Consider the following 23,596-nt stretch of genomic DNA (forward strand, 5'->3'; position numbering starts at 1 on the left):
TCCCTGGGACAGATGATCCTGTGACAATCACCAAAGAAGAGAGTCTCTGGTCTCTTGATCCAGATTTATCTGAGGAGATAAATCCACATAATCCCCATTCCACTGATTGAGCATGCATAGTTGCAGTGGTCTGAGATGCAAACGAGCAAACGGAACTATGTCCATTGCTGCTACCATTAGACCGATTACCTCCATACACTGAGCCACTGACGGCCGAGGAATGGAGTGAAGAGCTCGGCAGGTGGACAAAATCTTTGATTTCCTGACCTCCGTCAGAAATATTTTCATGTCCACTGAGTCTATCAGATTCCCTAGAAAGGAAACTCTTGTGAGGGGGGAAAGAGAACTCTTTTTTACGTTCACCTTCCACCCGTGAGATCTTAGAAAGGCCAACACTAAGTCCGTGTGAGACTTGGCTAGTTGGAAGGTTGACGCTTGAATCAGAATGTTGTCTAGATAAGGCGCCACTGCTATGCCCCGTGGCCTTAGAACCACCAGAAGGGACCCTAGTACCTTCGTGAAGATTCGTGATGCCGTTGCCAACCCGAAGGGAAGAGCCACAAACTGATAATGCTTGTCCAGAAAGGCGAACCTGAGGAACTGGTGATGATCTTTGTGGATAGGAATGTGTAGATACACATCCTTGAAATCCACGGTGGTCATATATTGACCTTCCTGGATCAATGATAAGATAGGCCGAATGGTCTCTATCTTGAAAGATGGGACTCTTAGGAACTGGTTTAGGATCTTGAGATCCAGAATTGGTCTGAATGTTCCCTCCTTTTTGGGAACTATAAACAGATTGGAGTAGAACCCCTGCCCTTGTTCTGCTTTTGGAACTGGGCAGATCACTCCCATGGTAAAAAGGTCTTCTACACAGCGTAAGAACGCCTCTCTTTTTGTCAGGTTTACAGACAATTGAGAAAGATGGAACCTCCCCCTTGGAGGGGAGTCCTTGAAATCTAGAAGGTATCCCTGGGTTACAATTTCTACTGCCCAGGAATCCTGAACGTCTCTTGCCAAGGCCTGAGCAAAGAGAGAGAGTCTGCCCCCTACTAGATCCGGTCCCGGATCGGGGGCTACCCTTTCATGCTGACTTAGTGGCAGCAGCAGGCTTTTTGGCCTGTTTACCCTTGTTCCAAGCCTGATTAGGTCTCCAGGTTGGCTTGGATTGAGCAAAGTTCCCCTCTTGCTTTGCAGCAGAGGAAGTGGGACCACTCTTGAAGTTTCAAAAGGAATGAAAATTATTTTGTTTGGTCCTTGTCTTATTTGACTTATCCTGAGGGAGGGTATGACCCTTCCCTCCAGTAATGTCTGAAATGATCTCTTTCAGTGCAGGCCCAAATAAGGTCTTACCTTTGAAAGGGATGAACAAAAGCTTAGATGAAAAGCGGCGTCTGTAATAAAAGAATTAGCCAACTTAAGAGCCTTAATTCTGTCCAAAATATCATCTAGTGGGGTCTACATCTGAAGAGCCTCTTCCAGAGCCTCAAACCAAAAGGCAGCTGCAGTGGTTACAGGAACAATGCATGCTATAGGTTGAAGAAGAAAACCTTGATGAACAAAAATTTTCTTTAGGAGACCCTCTCATTTTTTATCCATAGGATCAATGAAAGCACAACTGTCTTCTATAGGTATAGTTGTACGCTTAGCCAGAGTAGAAATAGCTCCCTCCACCTTAGGGACAGCCTTTATGGTGTCAGAAATAGGGAACATTTTCTTAAAAACAGAAGGGGGAGCGAACGGAATACCTGGTCTATCCCACTCCTTTGTAACAATGTCCGAAATCTTCTTAGGGACCGGAAAAACATCAGTGTAAACAGGAACCTCTAAATATTTGTCCATTTTACACAATTTCTCTGGAACTACAATAGGGTCACAATCATCCAGAGTAGCTAAAACCTCCCTGAGCAATAAGCGGAGGTGCTCTAGCTTAAATTTAAATGCCGTCATATCTGAATCTGTCTGAGGGAACTTCTTTCCTGAATCAGAAATCTCTCCCTCAGACAACAAATCCCTCATCCCTACTTCAGAACATTGTGAGGGAATATCGTATATGGCTACTAAAGCGTCAGAAGGCTCAGCATTTGTTCTTAACCCAGAGCTACTGCGCTTCCCTTGCAACCCAGGCAGTTTAGATAAAACCTCTGTGAGGGTAGTATTCATAACTGAAGCCATATCTTGCAAGGTGAAATAATTAGACGCACTAGAAGTACTTGGCGTCGCTTGTGCGGGTGTTACCGGTTGTGACACTTGGGGAGAACTAGATGGAAAAACCTGACTTCCTTCTGTCTGAGAATCATTTAATGCCAAATTTTTATAAGTCAAAATATGCTGTTTGCAATTTATAGACATATCAGTACAAGTGGGACACATTTTAAGAGGGGGTTCCACAATGGCTTCTAAACAAATTGAGCAATGAGTTTCCTCAGTGTCAGACATGTTTAACAGACTAGTAATAAAGCAAGCAAGCTTGGAAAACACTTTATTTAATGAAAAAAAACCAATGTGCAAAAACGGTACTATGCCTTTAAGAGAAAAAAAGGCATACACAAACTGCAAAACAGGTTAAAATTGCTTCAATTTTTCCGAAATTTTAACAGTGTACCCACGAAGCCTTAGAAGGATTGCACCACAAGTAAATAAGCAATAAACCCACAAATGACAAAACCGGATTGAAATTTGTATAAAACCCCTATTAGCACCTTGCCACAGCTCTGCTGTAGCCCTACCTGCTCTTAGGAACGATAATCTGGGGTTAAAGCTTCAAATAGGCCCTCAGAAGACTATCAGGACCTCAGGAGAAGTTGCTTGCTGCTTCTCTGAATTACTAAATGCGCAACTGAGGCACGAAAAAAGGCCCCGCCCACCTCACTCGATGTTGCTGGGGCCTACACAAATCTAGCAAACTATGTTTGAAAACCATGTGGGTTATAACAACCCTAAATAAGCCAAATGACCCCTCAAGCAAACGTTCCCATAAACATAAAAAACGTTACTCCCAGAACACACAAATATTTGTCCCACTTTCTCATAAACAAACTGAGTGCCCAAAAAACTTAGCCCTTCATGCAAGCTAGTAAAGCCTCTTTCATACTAGGATTACTGCTTCCCCTTCCCCTAATGGGGATACTGTCAGAGTTAACACAGTCTCTGCAGAAAATATGACTGAACATACATCATTGCTGCATAGCAAGAAACCGTTCCTCACACTGAAGTTTTCCTTTACTACTCAGCTTCTGTGGGAACAGCAGTGGACCTTAGTTACAAATGCTAAGATCATAATCCTCCAGGCAGAAATCTTCATCTATGTCCTGCCTGAGAGTAAATAGTACAACACCCGTACCATTTAAAAATAACAAACTTGTGATTGTAGTTAAAATTAAACTAACAGCTTAACACCTCTTTCACTTTACCCTTCCTGCTTAGAGCCGGCAAAGAGAATGATTGGGGGGTGGAGTTAAGGGGGAGCTATATAGACAGCTCTGCTGTGGTGCTCTCTTTGCCACTTACTGTTAGGAAGGATAATATCCCACAAGTAAGGATGAATCCGTGGACTCGGTACATCATGCAAAAGAAAAATTGTATGCGCTATCTGAATCATGAAAGAAAAATTTGGGGTTTCATGTCCCTTTAAAGTGAAGGTAAACTTAGCTGTATTACTGTGCACTTATCTGCAATACAGCAAAAATCAATGGTACTTTCATTCATCAAAATCTTAAAATGTATCTCTATTATTAATTTTTAATTTATTAGCAGCAATCTTACAAGCGTTAGATTCAACCCGTTTTTTGTTGTTTTTTTCAGCTTTTTGGTCACGTTGAGTTTCTGGCCAATTGACTTCCTGGCCGTTAGGCGGCCGTCATTTGACGTCACCGCTATCTCAAAAGCTCTGCGCATGCGTTAGGTTACTTCCTCTCCATTGAAAACCAAGCTCGTTGCCGAGATCAATGACGCTTGCATGATGCTTGCTATTTGTAATGCAAAAGGGCATTAACGCATGCGCATTATGTGAGATTCTGGATGTTATGCGCATGCGCTGTATTTTACGAAGCCGGGCACGAGCATTGTAGGCACGTATAGAGCGTGTGGGAACGCTCTATACGTTATAAGCTAAAGAGAGAGGAAATGGACGGTGGGCGGAGATTGGAACAGAACTGTCGGGTAGAACAAATATATTTTTAAAAACATAATTTATGTAAGAACTTACCTGATAAATTCATTTCTTTCATATTAACAAGAGTCCATGAGCTAGTGACGTATGGGATATACATTCCTACCAGGAGGGGCAAAGTTTCCCAAACCTTAAAATGCCTATAAATACACCCCTCACCACACCCACAAATCAGTTTAACGAATAGCCAAGAAGTGGGGTGATAAGAAAAAAAGTGCGAAGCATATAAAATAAGGAATTGGAATAATTGTGCTTTATACAAAAAAATCATAACCACGACAAAAAAGGGTGGGCCTCATGGACTCTTGTTAATATGAAAGAAATTAATTTATCAGGTAAGTTCTTACATAAATTATGTTTTCTTTCATGTAATTAACAAGAGTCCATGAGCTAGTGACGTATGGGATAATGACTACCCAAGATGTGGATCTTTCCACACAAGAGTCACTAGAGAGGGAGGGATAAAATAAAGACAGCCAATTCCTGCTGAAAATAATCCACACCCAAAATAAAGTTTAACAAAAAACATAAGCAGAAGATTCAAACTGAAACCGCTGCCTGAAGAACTTTTCTACCAAAAACTGCTTCAGAAGAAGAAAATACATCAAAATGGTAGAATTTAGTAAAATTATGCAAAGAGGACCAAGTTGCTGCTTTGCAGATCTGGTCAACCGAAGCTTCATTCCTAAACGCCCAGGAAGTAGATACTGACCTAGTAGAATGAGCTGTAATTCTCTGAGGCGGAATTTTACCCGACTCAACATAGGCAAGATGAATTAAAGATTTCAACCAAGATGCCAAAGAAATGGCAGAAGCTTTCTGGCCTTTCCTAGAACCGGAAAAGATAACAAATAGACTAGAAGTCTTACAGAAAGATTTCGTAGCTTCAACATAATATTTCAAAGCTCTAACAACATCCAAAGAATGCAACGATTTCTCCTTAGAATTCTTAGGATTAGGACATAATGAAGGAACCACAATTTCTCTACTAATGTTGTTGGAATTCACAACTTTAGGTAAAAATTCAAAAGAAGTTCGCAACACCGCCTTATCCTGATGAAGAATCAGAAAAGGAGACTCACAAAAAAGAGCAGATAATTCAGAAACTCTTCTGGCAGAAGAGATGGCCAAAAGGAACAAAACTTTCCAAGAAAGTAATTTAATATCCAATGAATGCATAGGTTCAAATGGAGGAGCTTGAAGAGCCCCCAGAACCAAATTCAAACTCCAAGGAGGAGAAATTGACTTAATGACAGGCTTTATACGAACCAAAGCTTGTACAAAACAATGAATATCAGGAAGAATAGCAATCTTTCTGTGAAAAAGAACAGAAAGAGCAGAGATTTGACCTTTCAAGGAACTTGCGGACAAACCCTTATCTAAACCATCCTGAAGAAATTGTAATATTCTCGGTATTCTAAAAGAATGCCAAGAAAAAAGATGAGAAAGACACCAAGAAATATAAGTCTTCCAGACTCTATAATATATCTCTCTGGATACAGATTTACGAGCCTGTAACATAGTATTAATCACAGAGTCAGAGAAACCTCTTTGACCAAGAATCAAGCGTTCAATCTCCATACCTTTAAATTTAAGGATTTCAGATCCTGATGGAAAAAAGGACCTTGAGACAAAAGGTCTGGTCTTAACGGAAGAGTCCACGGTTGGCAAGAGGCCATCCGGACAAGATCCGCATACCAAAACCTGTGAGGCCATGCCGGAGCTACCAGCAGAACAAACGAGCATTCCTTCAGAATCTTGGAGATTACTCTTGGAAGAAGAACTAGAGGCGGAAAGATATAGGCAGGATGATACTTCCAAGGAAGTGAAAATGCATCCACTGCCTCCGCCTGAGGATCCCGGGATCTGGACAGATACCTGGGAAGTTTCTTGTTTAGATGAGAAGCCATCAGATCTATTTCTGGAAGTTCCCACATTTGAACAATCTGAAGAAATACCTCTGGGTGAAGAGACCATTCGCCCGGATGCAACGTTTGGCGACTGAGATAATCCGCTTTCCAATTGTCCATACCTGGGATATAAACCGCAGAGATTAGACAGGAGCTGGATTCCGCCCAAACCAAAAGTCGAGATACTTCTTTCATAGCCAGAGGACTGTGAGTCCCTCCTTGATGATTGATGTATGCCACAGTTGTGACATTGTCTTATCTGAAAACAATGAACAACTCTCTCTTCAGAAGAGGCCAAGACTGAAGAGCTCTGAAAATTGCACGGAGTTCCAAAATATTGATCGGAAATCTCACCTCCTGAGATTCCCAAACCCCTTGTGCCGTCAGATACCCCCACACAGCTCCCCAACCTGTAAGACTTGTATCTGTTGAGATTATAGTCCAGGTCGGAAGAACAAAGAAGCCCCCTGAACTGAACGATGGTGATCTACCCACCATGTCAGAGAGTGTCGTAAAATCGGTTTAAAGATATTAATTGAGATATCTTTGAGTAATCCCTGCACCATTGGTTCAGCATACAGAGCTGAAGAGGTCGCATGTGAAAACGAGCAAAGGAGATCGCATCTGATGCGGCAGTCCTAAGACCCAACATTTCCATGCATAAGGCTACCAAAGGGAATGATTGTGACTGAAGGTTTTGACAAGCTGATATCAATGTTAAACTTCTCTTGTCTGACAAGGACAGAGTCATAGACACTGAATTTATCTAGAAACCTAAAAAGGTTACCCTTGTCTGAGGAATCAATGAACTGATTGGTAAATTGATCCTCCAACCATGAACTTGAAGAAACAACACAAGTCGATTCGTATGAGATTCTTCGAAAATGAGAAGACTGAGCAAGTACCAAGATATCGTCCAAATAAGGAAATACCAAAACCCTATTCTCTGATTACAGAAAGAAGGGCACCGAGAACCTTGAAAAAAATTCTTGGAACTGAGGCTAGGCCAAACAGTAGAGCCACAAAACTGGTAATGCTTGTCTAAAAAGAGAATCTCAGACACTAAAAGTGATCTGGATGAATCGGAATATGCAGATACACATCCTGTAAATCTATTGTAGACATATAATGCCCTTGCTAAACAAAAGGCAGGATAGTCCTACAGTAACCATCTTGAATGTTGGTATCCTAACATAACGATTCAATAATGATAGATCCAGAACTGGTCTGAAGGAATTGACCTTCTTTGGTACAATGAAGAGATAAAATAAAACCCCAGCCCCTGTTCCAGAACTGGAACTGGCATAAATACTCCAGCCAACTCTAGATCTGAAACACATTTCAGAAATGCTGAGCCTTGCTGTGTCGACTGGGACACGGGAAAGAAAAGAATCTCTTAGCAGGAGGCCTTAACTTGAAGCCAATTCTGTACCTTTCTGAAACAATGTTTCTGAAACCAGAGATTAAGAACGGAATTGATCCAAATTTCTTTGAAGAAAACGTAATCTGCCCCATACCAGCTGAGCTGGAATAAGGGCCGCACCTTCATAGGTACTTAGGAGCTGGCTATAGGTTTCTATAAGGCTTGGATATATTCCAAACTGGAAATAGTTTCCAAACTGATACCGCTCCTGAGGATGAAGGATCAGGCTTTTGTTCCTTGTTGTGAGGAAAGGAACGAAATGATTATTTACCCTGGAAAGAAAGGGAAAGCAAAGTTGACTTAGAAGACATGTCAGCATTCCAAGTTTAATCCATAAAGCTTTTCTAGCTAAAATAGCTAGAGACATATACCTGACATCAACTCTAATGATATCAAAAGATGGTATCACCAATAAAATTATTAGCATGTTATAGAATAATAATAATGCTATAAAATTATGATCTGTTACTTGTTGCGCTAAAGCTTCTAACCAAAAAGTTGAAGCTGCAGCAACATCCGCTAAAAATATAGCAGGTCTAAGAAGATTACCTGAACATAAGTAAGCTTTTCTTAGAAAGGATTCAATTTTCCTATCTAAAGGATCCTTAAATGAAGTACTATCTGCCATAGGAATAGAAGTACATTAGCAGGAGTAGAGACAGCCCCATAACCTTAGGGATTTTTGTCCCAAAAAACTCTAATCTGTCAGATGGCACAGGATATAATTTGCTTAAACGTCTAGAAGGAGTAAATAAATTACCCAAATTATTCCATTCCCTGGAAATTACTTCAGAAATAGCATCAGGGAGATAAAACACTTCTGGAATAACTACAGGAGATTTAAAAACCTTATTTAAACGTTTACATTTAGTATCAAGAGGACCAGAATCCTCTATTTCTAATGCAAATAACACTTCTTTAAGTAAAGAACGAATAAATTCCATCTTGAACAAATACAAAGATTTATCAGCATCAACCTCTGAGACAGAAACCTCTGAACCAGAAGAACCATTATCAGTATCAGAATGATGATGTTCATTTAAAAATTCATCTGAAAAAAAGAGAAGTTTTAAAAGACTTTTATGTATACTAGAAGGAGAAATAACAGACATAGCCTTCTTAATGGATTTAAAAAATAAAATCTCTTATGTTATCAGGAACACTCTGAAAATTAGATGTTGACGGACAGCAACAGGTAATGTAACAGTACTAAAGGAAATTTTATCTGCATTAATAAGTTTGACATGACATGCAATACAAATAACAGCTGGAGAAACAGATACCAAAAGTTTATAGCAGACTTAGCTTGGTAGCTCCAGCACTGTGCAGTGATTTTCCTGTAGTATCTTCTGACTCAGTTGCAACGTGGAACATCTTGCAATATGTAAAAGAAAAAAACAACATATAAAGCAAAATTGATCAAATTCCTTAAATGACAGTTTCAGGAATGGGAAAAAAATGCCAGTGAACAAGCTTCTAGCAACCAGAAGCAATAAATAATGAGACTTAAATAATGTGGAGACAAAAATGACACCCATATTTTTTAGCGCCAAAAAAGACGCCCACATTATTTGGCGCCTAAATGCTTTTGGCGCCAAAAATGACGCCACATCCGGAACGCCGACATCTTTGACGCAAAATAACGTCAAAAAATGACGCAACTTCCGGCGACACGTATGACGCCGGAAACGGAAAAGAATTTTTGCGCCAAAAAAGTCCGCGCCAAGAATGACGCAATAAAATGAAGCATTTTCAGCCCCCGCGAGCCTAACAGCCCACAGGGAAAAAAGTCAAATTTTTGAGGTAAGAAAAAATATGATAATTCAATGCATAATCCCAAATATGAAACTGACTGTCTGGAAATAAGGAAAGTTGAACATTCTGAGTCAAGGCAAATAAATGTTTGAATACATATATTTAGAACTTTATAAATAAAGTGCCCAACCATAGCTTAGAGTGTCACAAAAAATAAGACTTACTTACCCCAGGACACTCATCTACATGTTTGTAGAAAGCCAAACCAGTACTGAAACGAGAATCAGTAGAGGAAATGGTAAATATAAGAGTATATCGTCGATCTGAAAAGGGAGGTAAGAGATGAATCTCTACGACCGATAACAGAGAACCTTATGAAATAGACCCCGTAGAAGGAGATCACTGCATTCAATAGGCAATACTCTCTTCACATCCCTCTGACATTCACTGCACGCTGAGAGGAAAACCGGGCTCCAACTTGCTGCGGAGCGCATATCAACGTAGAATCTAGCACAAACTTACTTCACCACCTCCCTTGGAGGCAAAGTTTGTAAAACTGATTTGTGGGTGTGGTGAGGGGTGTATTTATAGGCATTTTAAGGTTTGGGAAACTTTGCCCCTCCTGGTAGGAATGTATATCCCATACGTCACTAGCTCATGGACTCTTGTTAATTACATGAAAGAAAGAAATATGTTAGGTTAAAAAAAAAAACAAAGTTAGCGACTGTGCATTTTGCAAGGTGATAGATAAAATGTTTACAGAAAGAGAAAACTTTACCTTCACTTTAAGTCTAAGGTCATTAACTAAAAGTATAGCTGCAATTATGAGAACACATGTGGTTTTTAAGAACTTCTTGGTCCAAAGAAAAAAAAAAGACAAATTTTAAAATACACGCAGGCAATTGTTAAAGATCCTGACAATAATGAATATAAGTTATCCTTACTTCAATTTGGATTTTAAACAGAAATAACAAATTATGTATTATGTAATCCATATCACCTAGCAGCCTACCACTTGCATGTGTCTGAAAGGATTAATTTGATGAGGTTTAAAAGATCAAATCCATTTTCTCGGTATAGTAAAAATGATATAAAATGCGTCACATATTGAAATATTAAATTTTTTGATGTGGGCAAGTGAGCTTCAACAGTGAAACATGAAATATAAGTGCTTAATTGATGGCTTAAGCTTGTACAGCCATTGTGTTGTCTAAATACACAGAAATGTAGATGTCAATCCATCATCCAAACACAAATGTTAATACACCAATTAAAAAATTACCAACAATTAAAAAAAAAAAAAAAAAGCTCAGAAAGGTCCACGGAAATTACATTTAACTCTGCTAAATAATAAAACAACAGAGATCGCAGTTGGAAATTCAGACATAGTGCTGCCTCCAAAGAAGCTACAGTTAGCCAAAATACCACCATACAGTCACTTACAGTTAGCCAAAATACCACCATACAGTCACTTACTTGGGACTATGAGCCACTGATATGGTTCTGGTGACTATTTAGTAATGCTTGAAAGTTGCCTCATTTTAATTTTTGATGATTTTTGTAATAAAACATCCACCCTACGTCTGATTTTGCAAATCAAGAAGCAGATAAAAAGGCTTAAAAAAGCGTCAATGTTAAATCTATACACTGAGGTGAGGTAGTTATTTCCTTTACAAGAATAAGCTTTATATTTGGTCATGAGTCATAATATTTTTTAATGATGGAGTTCTTCATTTTCTCTCCACCTGTGCTTTCACTTAGATTGCTTTGATATTAGCCCCCCCCCCCCCCCCAAAAAAAAAGTTTTTCATTTGTGATAAATTAATTTCCGCACCTTCAAAGTGCTAACATACATAGGCACATGCAAACGACGTCTAGTGCATGATTTATACCTGGCCAACTCAAATTGTTTATAGTTTGGATATATTTTTAATTTAAGTCAATAGGAAAAGGAGATATAAGTGGCACAAAGCTGCATACCCAGGAGCGAACGCTGATATTCTGTCATAAGAAACATAATTTATGTAAGAACTTACCTGATAAATTCATTTTTTTCATATTGGCAAGAGTCCATGAGCTAGTGACATATGGGATATACAATCCTACCAGGAGGGGCAAAGTTTCCCAAACCTCAAAATGCCTATAAATACACCCCTCACCACACCCACAATTCAGTTTAACGAATAGCCAAGCAGTGGGGTGATAAAGAAAGGAGTAGAAAGCATCAACAAAGGAACTTTGGAAATAATTGTGCTTTATATAAAAAATCATAACCACCATAAAAAGGGTGGACCTCATGGACTCTTGCCAATATGAAAGAAATGAATTTATCAGGTAAGTTCTTACATAAATTATGTTTTCTTTCATGTAATTGGCAAGAGTCCATGAGCTAGTGACATATGGGATATCAATAACCAAGATGTGGAGTCTTCCACTCAAGAGTCACTAGAGAGGGAGGGACTAAAACAAAAAACAGCCATATTCCGCTGAGAAAATAATCCACAACCCAAAAATAAGTTTATTTTCACTTTTGAAAGAAAAAAACTTAAATCAAAAAGCAGAAGAATCAAACTGAAACAGCTGCCTGAAGAACTTTTCTACCAAAAACTGCTTCCGAAGAAGCAAATACATCAAAATGGTAGAATTTAGTAAATGTATGCAAAGAGGACCAAGTGGCTGCTTTGCAAATCTGATCGACTGAAGCTTCATTCTTAAAAGCCCATGAAGTGGAGACTGATCTAGTAGAATGAGCTGTAATTCTCTGAGGCGGGGTTTGACCCGACTCCACATAAGCTTGATGAATCAAAAGTTTCAACCAAGAAGCCAAGAAAATAGCAGAAGCTTTCTGACCTTTCCTAGGACCAGAAAATAAAACAAATAGACTAGAAGTCTTCCTGAAATTTTTAGTAGCTTCCACATAATATTTCAAAGCTCTTACCACATCCAAAGAATGTAAGGATCTCTCCAGAGAATTCTTAGGATTAGGACATAAAGAAGGGACAACAATTTCTTTACTAATGTTAGAATTCAAAACCTTAGGTAAAAATTGAAAAGAAGTCCGCAAAACTGCCTTATCCTGATGAAAAATCGGAAAAGGAGACTCACAAGAAAGAGCAGATAGCTCAGAAACTCTTCTAGCAGAAGAGATAGCCAAAAGGAACAACACTTTCCAAGAAAGTAGTTTAATGTCCAACGAATGCATAGGTTCAAATGTAGGAGTCTGTAAAGCCCTCAGAACCAAATTAAGACTCCAAGGAGGAGAAATTGATTTAATGACAGGCTTAATACGAACTAAAGCCTGTACAAAACAGTGTATATCAGGAAGTGAAGCAATCTTTCTGTGAAATAAAACAGAAAGAGCGGAGATTTGTCATTTCAAGCAACTTGCAGACAAAACCATATCCAAACCATCCTGAAGAAACTGCAAAATTCTAGGAATTCTAAAAGAATGCCAGGAGAATTTATGAGAAGAACACCATGAAATGTAAGTCTTCCAAACTCTATAATAAATCTTTCTAGAGACAGATTTACGAGCTTGTAACATAGTATTAATTACTGAATCAGAGAAACCTCTATGACTTAGAACTAAGCATTCAATTTCCATACCTTCAAATTTAATGATTTGAGATCCTGATGGAAAAACGGACCTTGAGATAGTAGGTCCGGCCGTAATGGAAGTGGCCAAGGCGGGCAACTGGACATCCGAACCAGATCCGTATACCAAAACCTGTGTGGCCATGCTGGAGCCACCAGCAACACAAAAACAGAATTTATGTTTACCTGATAAATTACTTTCTCCAACGGTGTGTCCGGTCCACGGCGTCATCCTTACTTGTGGGATATTCTCTTCCCCAACAGGAAATGGCAAAGAGCCCAGCAAAGCTGGTCACATGATCCCTCCTAGGCTCCGCCTACCCCAGTCATTCGACCGACGTTAAGGAGGAATATTTGCATAGGAGAAACCATATGGTACCGTGGTGACTGTAGTTAAAGAAAATAAATTATCAGACCTGATTAAAAAAACCAGGGCGGGCCGTGGACCGGACACACCGTTGGAGAAAGTAATTTATCAGGTAAACATAAATTCTGTTTTCTCCAACATAGGTGTGTCCGGTCCACGGCGTCATCCTTACTTGTGGGAACCAATACCAAAGCTTTAGGACACGGATGAAGGGAGGGAGCAAATCAGGTCACCTAAATGGAAGGCACCACGGTTTGCAAAACCTTTCTCCCAAAAATAGCCTCAGAAGAAGCAAAAGTATCAAACTTGTAAAATTTGGTAAAAGTGTGCAGTGAAGACCAAGTCGCTGCCCTACATATCTGATCAACAGAAGCCTCGTTCTTGAAGGCCCATGTGGAAGCCACAGCCCTAGTGGAATAAGCTGTGATTCTTTCGGGAGGCTGCCGTCCGGCAGTCTCGTAAGCCAATCTGATGATGCTTTTAATCCAAAAAGAGAGAGAGGTAGAAGTTGCTTTTTGACCTCTCCTTTTACCGGAATAAACAACAAACAAGGAAGATGTTTGTCTAAAATCCTTTGTAGCATCTAAATAGAATTTTAGAGCGCGAACAACATCCAAATTGTGCAACAAACGTTCCTTCTTTGAAACTGGTTTCGGACACAGAGAAGGTACGATAATCTCCTGGTTAATGTTTTTGTTAGAAACAACTTTTGGAAGAAAACCAGGTTTAGTACGTAAAACCACCTTATCTGCATGGAACACCAGATAAGGAGGAGAACACTGCAGAGCAGATAATTCTGAAACTCTTCTAGCAGAAGAAATTGCAACTAAAAACAAAACTTTCCAAGATAATAACTTAATATCAACGGAATGTAAGGGTTCAAACGGAACCCCCTGAAGAACTGAAAGAACTAAATTGAGACTCCAAGGAGGAGTCAAAGGTTTGTAAACAGGCTTAATTCTAACCAGAGCCTGAACAAAGGCTTGAACATCTGGCACAGTTGCCAGCTTTTGGTTAATTGTTGCATAGTAAGGAGTATTGGCGCGCTAGATGTACTAGGGGCCTCCTGAGTGGGCAAGACTCGTGTAGACGAAGGAGGGAATGATGCAGTACCATGCTTACTCCCCTCACTTGAGGAATCATCTTGGGCATCATTGTCATTGTCACATAAATCACATTTATTTAAATGAATAGGAATTCTGGCTTCCCCACATTCAGAACACAGTCTATCTGGTAGTTCAGACATGTTAAACAGGCATAAACTTGATAACAAAGTACAAAAAACGTTTTAAAATAAAACCGTTACTGTCACTTTAAATTTTAAACTGAACACACTTTATTACTGCAATTGCGAAAAAACATGAAGGAATTGTTCAAAATTCACCAAATTTTCACCACAGTGTCTTAAAGCCTTAAAAGTATTGCACACCAAATTTGGAAGCTTTAACCCTTAAAATAACGGAACCGGAGCCGTTTTGAACTTTAACCCCTTTACAGTCCCTGGTATCTGCTTTGCTGAGACCCAACCAAGCCCAAAGGGGAATACGATACCAAATGACGCCTTCAGAAAGTCTTTTCTAAGTATCAGAGCTCCTCTCACATGCGACTGCATGCCATGCCTCTCAAAAACAAGTGCGCAACACCGGCGCGAAAATGAGGCTCTGCCTATGCTTTGGGAAAGCCCCTAAAGAATAAGGTGTCTAAAACAGTGCCTGCCGATATTATTATATCAAAATACCCAGATAAAATGATTCCTCAAGGCTAAATATGTGTTAATAATGAATCGATTTAGCCCAGAAAAAGTCTACAGTCTTAATAAGCCCTTGTGAAGCCCTTATTTACGATCGTAATAAACATGGCTTACCGGATCCCATAGGGAAAATGACAGCTTCCAGCATTACATCGTCTTGTTAGAATGTGTCATACCTCAAGCAGCAAGAGACTGCTCACTGTTCCCCCAACTGAAGTTAATTGCTCTCAACAGTCCTGTGTGGAACAGCCATGGATTTTAGTGACGGTTGCTAAAATCATTTTCCTCATACAAACAGAAATCTTCATCTCTTTTCTGTTTCTGAGTAAATAGTACATACCAGCACTATTTCAAAATAACAAACTCTTGATTGAATAATAAAAACTACAGTTAAACACTAAAAAACTCTAAGCCATCTCCGTGGAGATGTTGCCTGTACAACGGCAAAGAGAATGACTGGGGTAGGCGGAGCCTAGGAGGGATCATGTGACCAGCTTTGCTGGGCTCTTTGCCATTTCCTGTTGGGGAAGAGAATATCCCACAAGTAAGGATGACGCCGTGGACCGGACACACCTATGTTGGAGAAAGACTGTTCCATGATGATTTTGGAAATCACTCTTGGAAGGAGAACTAGAGGCGGGAAGATGAAAGCAGGTTGATAACACCAAGGAAGTGTCAGCGCATTTACTGCTTCCGCCTGAACTTCCCTGGACCTGGACAGGTATCTGGGAAGTTTCTTGTTTAGATCAGAGGCCATGAGATCTATCTCTGGAAGCTCCCACATCTGAACAATCTGAGAAAATACATCTGGATGGAAAGACCACTCCCCTGGATGTAAAGTCTGGCGGCTGAGATAATCCGCCTCCCAATTGTCTACACCTGGGATATGCACCGCAGAGATTAGACAGGAGCTGGATTCCGCCCAAGCAAGTATCCGAGATACTTCTTTCACTGTGAGTCCCACCCTGATGATTGACATAAGCCACCGTTGTGATATTGTCTGTCTGAAAACAAATGAACAGTTCTCTCTTTAGCAGAGGCCAGAACTTAAGAGCCCTGAGAATTGCACGAAGTTCTAAAATATTTATTGGTAATCTCGCCTCTTGAGATTTCCAAACTCCTTGTGCTGTCAGAGACCCCCAAACAGCTCCCCAACCTGAAAGACTCGCATCTGTTGTGATCACAGTCCAGGTTGGGGGAACAAAAGAAGCCCCTTGAACCAAACGATGGTGATCTATCCACCATGTCAGAGAGTGTCGTACATTGGGATTCAAGGATATTAATTGTGATATCTTTGTATAATCCCTGCACCATTGATTCAGCATACAAAGCTGTAGAGGTCTCATGTGAAAACGAGCAAAGGGGATTGCGTCCGATGCTGCAGTCATGAGACCTAAAACTTCCATGCACATAGCCACTAAAGGGAATGACTGAGACTGAAGGAGCCGACATGCTGCAACCAATTTTAAACGTCTCTTGTCTGTTAGAGACAGAGTCATGGACACTGAATCTACCTGGAAGCCTAAAAAGGTGACCCTTGTCTGAGGAATCAAGAAACTTTTTGGTAAATTGATCCTCCAACCATGTTTCCGAAGAAACAACACTAGTTGATTCGTGTGAGATTCTGCAGTATGTAAAGACTGAGCTAGTACCAAGATATTGTCCAAATAAGGAAACACCGCAATACCCTGTTCTCTGATTAGATAGTAGGGCACCCAGAACCTTTGAAAAGATTCTTGGAGCTGTTGCTAGGCCAAATGGAAGAGCAACAAATTGGTAATGCTTGTCTAGAAAAGAGAATCTCAGAAACTGATAGTGTTCTGGATGAATCGGAATATGAAGGTATGCATCCTGCAAGTCTATTGTGGACATATAATGTCCTCGCTGAACAAAAGGCAGAATAGTCCTTATAGTCACCATCTTGAAAGTTGGTACTCTTACATAGCGATTCAAAATTTTCAGATCCAGAACTGGTCTGAACAAATTTTCTTTCTTTGGTACAATGAATAGGTTTGAATAAAACCCCAAACCTTGTTCCTGAGGAGGAACTGGCATGATTACCCCTGAAGACTCCAGGTCTGAAACACACTTCAGAAAAGCCTGAGCTTTTACTGGATTTACAAGAATGTGTGAGAGAAAAAATCTTCTCACAGGAGGTCTTACTTTGAATCCTATTCGATACCCTTGAGAGACAATGCTCTGAATCCAATGGTTTTCGACAGATTTTATCTAAAAATCCTTGAAAAACCTTAATCTGCCCCCTACCAGCTGAGCTGGAAAGAGGGCCGCGCCTTCATACAGACTTAGGGGCAGACTTTGGTTTCCTAAATGGCTTGGATTTATTCCAATTTGAGGAAGGCTTCCAACTGGAAGCAGATTCCTTGGGAGGAGGATTGAGTTTTTGTTCCTTATTCTGACGAAAGGAACGAAAACGGTTAGAAGCCTTAGATTTACCCTTAGGTTTTTTATCCTGAGGCAAAAAAACTCCTTTTCCTCTAGTGATAGTTGAAATAATAGAATCCAACTGAGAGCCAAATAAATTATTACCTTGGAAAGAAAGAGATAGTAATCTAGATTTAGATGTCATATCAGCATTCCAAGATTTAAGCCACAAAGCTCTTCTAGCTAAAACAGCTAAAGACATGGATCTAACATCAATTTTGATAATATAAAAAATGGCATCACAAATAAAATGATTAGCATGTTGCAGTAAGCGAACAATGCTAGATATGTCAGAATCCAATTCATGTTGCGCTAAATTTTCCAACCAGAAAGTTGATGCAGCCGCAACATAACCCAAAGAAATAGCAGGTCTGAGAAGATGACCTGAATATAAATAGGCCTTCCTTAGATAAGATTCAAGCTTCCTATCTAAAGGATCCTTAAAGGAAGTTCTATCTTCCATAGGAATAGTGGTACATTTAGCAAGAGTAGAAATAGCCCCATCAACTTTGGGGATCTTTTCCCAAAACTCTATAGATTTTGTTGGTAAAGGATACAATCTCTTAAACCTTGAAGAAGGAATAAAGGAAGTACCTGGCTTATTCCATTCCCTAGAAATCATATCAGAAATAGCCTCAGGAATGGGAAAAACACCTGGGGAAACCACAGGAGGTTTAAAAACAGCATTTAAACGTTTATTAGACTGAACGTCAATACGACTGGTTACCTCAATATCCAAAGTAATTAACACTTCTCTTAATAAAGAACGCATATACTCTATTTTAAATAAATAAGTAGATTTGTCAGTGCCAATATCTGAGAAAGGATCTTCTGTTTCAGATAGATCCTCAGCAGAAGAGGATGAATTATTATGTTGTTGGTCATTTGAAATTTCATTAGCTAAATGAGAAGTTTTAAAAGACCTTTTATGTTTATTAGAAGGTGGAAATGCAGACAAAGCCTTCATAATAGATTCAGAAACAAATTCTTTAAAATTTACAGGTATATCATGCACATTAGAAGTTGAAGGAACTACAACTGGCAATGTACTATTACTGATAGAAACACTATCTGCATGTAAAAGTTTATCATGACAACTATTACAAATGACATTCGGTGGAATAATTTCTACAATTTTACAACAAATGCACTTAGCTTTGGTAGAACCGATGTCAGGCAGCAATGTTCCAGCAGAAACTTCAGAGACAGGATCGGATTGGGACATCTTGCTCAATGTAAAAGAAAAAACAACATATAAAGCAAAATGATCTATTTCCGTAAATGACAGTTTCAGGAATGGGAAAAAATGCAAAAGCATAGGCCTCTTGATAGAAAAGAAGCAGGAGGCAAACATGAATTGGGTATTGAAATGAAAAAAATTTGGCGCCAAGTATGACGCATAACGTAACAAACTTTTTTTGGCGCCAAAAATGACCGGAAATGACACACTTGCGTCACTAATGACGCCGCCGTGTGAAAGGTCGAAGTTGCGTCATAAACTTATCTCTTCGTGCCAAAAAAGTGCGCCAAAAATGACCCAATAAAGTCTAGCATTTGACGCACCCGCGGACCTAACACCCGCAATTGCAAAAAGTAGTCAAATTGAAAAAAAGACTAAACCCCAGGTAAGAAATAAATTTCTTAAAGTGTTTACATTCCCAAATATGAAACTGACAGTCTGCAGAAGGAAATATATGAACCTGACTCATGGCAAATATAAGTATAATACATATATTTAGAACTTTATATAATTGCATAAAGTGCCAAACCATAGCTGAGAGTGTCTTAAGTAATAAAAACATACTTACCCAAAGACACCCATCCACACATAGCAGATAGCCAAACCAGTACTAAAACAGTTATTAGTAGAGGTAATGGTAAATTGAGAGTATATCGTCGATCTGAAAAGGGAGGTAGGAGATGAATCTCTATGACCGATAACAGAGAACCTATGAAATAGACCCCCGTTAGGGAAATCATTGTATTCAAATAAGTGATACTCCCTTCACGTCCCTCTGACATTCGCTGTACTCTGAGAGGAATCGGGCTTCAACAATGCTGAGAAGCGCATATCAACGTAGAAATCTTAGCACAAACTTACTTTACCACCTCCATAGGAGGCAATGTTTGTAAAACTGAATTGTGGGTGTGGTGAGGGGTGTATTTATAGGCATTTTGAGGTTTGGGAAAATTTGCCCCTCCTGGTAGGATTGTATATCCCATATGTCACTAGCTCATGGACTCTTGCCAATTACATGAAAGAAATATTAATTTAAAAAAAAAAATCATCTTATGTTTAGATTGTTTCTGATTTCAAATTGAGCATTTTTTTTTAGAGCTGGCAAATAAAAACAGCCAGATTCACCCAACCGGCTAAAATTAAGCCATTTTGATTGCATAACAAATGGAAATAAAAATAAAGAGAGACAAACATTTTTCACACCAATGAATAGGTTGCAGCTTCAAAGCTAGAACATTTAACTATGTCAATATGAAATCTAAATGAGTATAAAAAAAAAGTCAGAGAAAGATTATCTGAATTTAAGGCTTATTTTAGGCTGTGAATTGTTCTAGTCCTGAAACCTGCACAGGTTGGGAAAAGTAAGAGATTGGACACGTACCCTGTGAGATTTTTCAGTTTAAAATTTTTCAAGTTTTCATAGCACACAAAATCTGGGAAATGTGTTGACTCACAGGCCTTTTTAATGGAAAGTTTGTAACTAAACCCAAAGTGTAGATAAGGTTCCAGTCAGGATCCTGTATGTCTGCCATGAGCTGCCCACATTTACCATTGAACAAGCAAATGCTTGCGCAGCCATGCCCCCTGTTCTTGTACAACCAATTGCGCAAGAGAAGGGCTTGTGAATCATCCCATAAGATCTGACCAGGATGTTTTAACTCTGCTACCCTTGAGGTAGCAGAGATGTTAACAGCTGTTTTAAGACTGATGCTTGTTAACTAGCTTTGCAGATTTGCTCATGTGAGTCTGCACCTCTGGGGCTCTGAACCTGCATCTCCTGAAGAGCCCAAAACCTTAATGCTAACATAACTAAAAATTAATTCGTAGGTGAAATTAATACTGTATGCAAGGAAAACTATAATAATATTTTCCACTAAGTAACCACACAAGCCCAGGCATTTTTTTTGTTTGTTTTGAGGATTTGACTAAAGACTTTGGGCTTTCACAAAAACATAATTTATACTTACCTGATAAATTCCTTTCTTTCTTGGTCCACGAATATCCTTACCTGCGGGAATTCACTTCCTGGCCACCAGGAGAAAGCGAAGACACCCCACAACAAAGCTTTATATATCCCTCCCCTTTCCCACTCTCTCCAAGTAGTACAAATAGTCGAGGTAATAAGGAAGAAGAAGATTGTAGGGTAAAGAGGTGCAAACTTGAAATGCCGGCAACCTTGAAACACAGGCGGGTTTGTTGACTATTACCACCAAGAAAGAAACATAATTTATGCTTACCTGATACATTTATTTCTTTCCAGATATGGTGAGTCCACTGAATCATCAATTACTAGTGGGAATACCACTCCTGGCCAGCAAGAGGAGGCAAAGAGCACCACAGTAAAGCTGCTATATATGTCACTTCCCTTACCCATAACCTCCAGTCATTCAGACGAAAGGAAAATGGAAAAAGAAGATAACACAAAGGTGTAGAGGTGTCTGAGGTTTTAGTTAAAAATAATTGTCTTAAAATAAAGGGTGGGCCGTGGACTCACCATATCCAGAAATAAATAAATTTATCAGGTAAGCATAAATAATGTTTTCTTTCCTAAGATATGGTGAGTCCACGGAATCATCAATTACTAGTGGGAACCTAGCTAGAGGACACAGATGATTAGGGTGGGACAAGACAGGTAACCTAAACAGAAGGCACCACTGCATAAAGAACCTTTCTCCCAAAAGAAGCCTCAGCTGAGACAAAAATATCAAATTTGGAAAAAGTATGCAGAGAGGACCAAGTTGCAGCCTTGCAAATCTGTTCTACAGAAACTTCCTTCTTGAAAGCCCAAGAAGGGACAGCCCTAGTGAAATGAGCTGAAATTCTCTCAGGAGGCTGATGTCCAGCAGTCTCATAAACCAAACGCATTATACTACTCAACGAAAGAGAAAAAGAAGTAGCTGAAGCTCTCTGACCTTTATGTTTCATGTTTCCCAGAGAAACAAACAACAAACTGGCGACAATCCTTAGTCGCCTGTAGATAGAACAACAATTTTCTGATTAATATATCTATCCAAAACCACTTAGGAAGAAAACCTAACTAGTACGACTAACCGCCTTAACTGCATGAAAGATAAGATAAGGCGAATCACACTGCAAAACTGAGAGCCCCGAGACTCTCCAAGCAGAAAAGATAGCAATGAGAAATAAAACCTTACAAAATAACAACTTAATATCTATGGAAAGTAAAGGCTCAAACAAAGCCTACTGCAAAACTTTAAGAACAAGAGCAAAACCCTAAAGGGGAACAACCGTCTTAAACACAGGCCTGATGTAGACCAGTGCCTGACAAAAAGATTGCACATCTGGCACGTCCACCAGATGCTTATTTAGCAAAAAAGTAAATGCAAAAAACTGACGCTTCAGGGTACTGACTGACAAACCCTTCTCCAGACCACCCTGGAGAAAGGATAAAAAAATCAGAAAAAACCCTGCTTAGACAAAACTAAGTGTCCAATCTTCAAGCAGTCAGTTTCAGAGATTTAGTTGAAGGAAAAGACCAATAATCAGAAGTCCTTCCTCAGAGGTAGTCTCCAAGGTGGAGAGATGACATTTCCACTAGATCTGCATACTAGATCCTGCGAGGCCACGCAGGGGCTAATAAAATCACTGCCGCTCTCATCTGAAAATACGAGTAATGACTCGTGGAAAGAGAACAAACAAAAGCTATGCAAGACTGAAATCCAAGAAAAACATCAGAACATCTATCAGGACGGTCTGCGGATCACATGACCATAATCGTACCTTCGAAACTTGACGTTCTGTCGAAACGCACACAGAAGCCAACTCCTGAAACCCCCCATGTGAGGGTCTACCTAGAGAACACTTTCGGATGGAAATGCTCACTCCCCGGGATGAATTATCAGTCTGTATAGAAGTCCGACTTCCAATTGTCCACCCCTGGAAAGTGGATTACCGACAGCAAATGTGAGCTTCCTCCCACTAAACAATCTAAGTCACCTCCTACATGGCTAAGGAACCCATAGTTCCTCCCTAATGGTTAATATAAACCCTAGAGGTGATATTGTCCGACTGGAACCAAGCTAGGGACGACTGAGGTCAAGTCATCAGAGCATTGCGAATTGACCACAACTCCAAGCTGTTTAAAGAGGAGAGCAGACACTTCCGAGTCCATAATCCTTAAACAAGACCCAGACAGCTTACCACAGCAGGTTGGCATCCGTGTTCACATCACCCAGGAATATCTATAGAAGCATGCGCCCGGAGATAGATACTCCTGAAAAAACAAAAGTAAGTCTCTTGTCATCTGATCTAAATCTATCCTTTAAGACAGATCGAAAAGTTCTCCATGTCATGGAAAATAGCAAAAGGAATGATGTCCATGGAATACCATCAGACCAATTCCCTCCATACACAGGGTCACAGAAAAGTGAAGAAATATAAACTGCAGCTAAATCCAAACTCCCAACCTCCTGGTTGCAAGATGGCTAAGCTATCCACCAGCCACTAAAACTTACTGTTGGCCGGACAGAAGACTGCAGAGTGGGGAAAAGGAATAAATCCTTGATTTTCTGACCTTTGAAATACATCTCTTAGATAAAGAATCAAATAAAGGTCCAAGCATAGCACACCTGGTGTTCCCAGGCTGTCTCCCATCCAGGTACTGACCAGACCTGGCCCTGCATAACTTCTGAGATTAAACGAAATCAAGTGCATCAAGGGTATTGTGGCGGTAGTCCCAAATAAATTACCCTTGTGGATAGATTAAGGGAACTCTTCTCCAGATTCATTTCCCACCCCATGGAAAAGAAGATTGGACAAGATGTCTTAAAAGAGAATTAGCTCGAAGTCAGGATGATACCTAAACTATACATTGTCCAGAAAAATACACTTGCAATATCCCAAGACCTAAAGGTCTGACTGGGATGGGGCAAACTAAGAAAACTAGAGAAGATTCCGATTAAGGAAACAATAAATCTCTCA

General features: G+C 39.7%; 1 protein-coding gene across 1 annotated transcript in view; it reads right to left on the reverse strand.

Annotated features, from left to right (window-relative positions):
* Window positions 1–23,596, reverse strand: part of FANCI (FA complementation group I) — a 763,169-nt gene that overhangs the window by 142,997 nt on the left and 596,576 nt on the right. The window lies entirely within an intron of this gene.

Source organism: Bombina bombina, chromosome 6 (assembly GCF_027579735.1).
Source record: "Bombina bombina isolate aBomBom1 chromosome 6, aBomBom1.pri, whole genome shotgun sequence".
Lineage (NCBI taxonomy): Eukaryota > Metazoa > Chordata > Amphibia > Anura > Bombinatoridae > Bombina > Bombina bombina.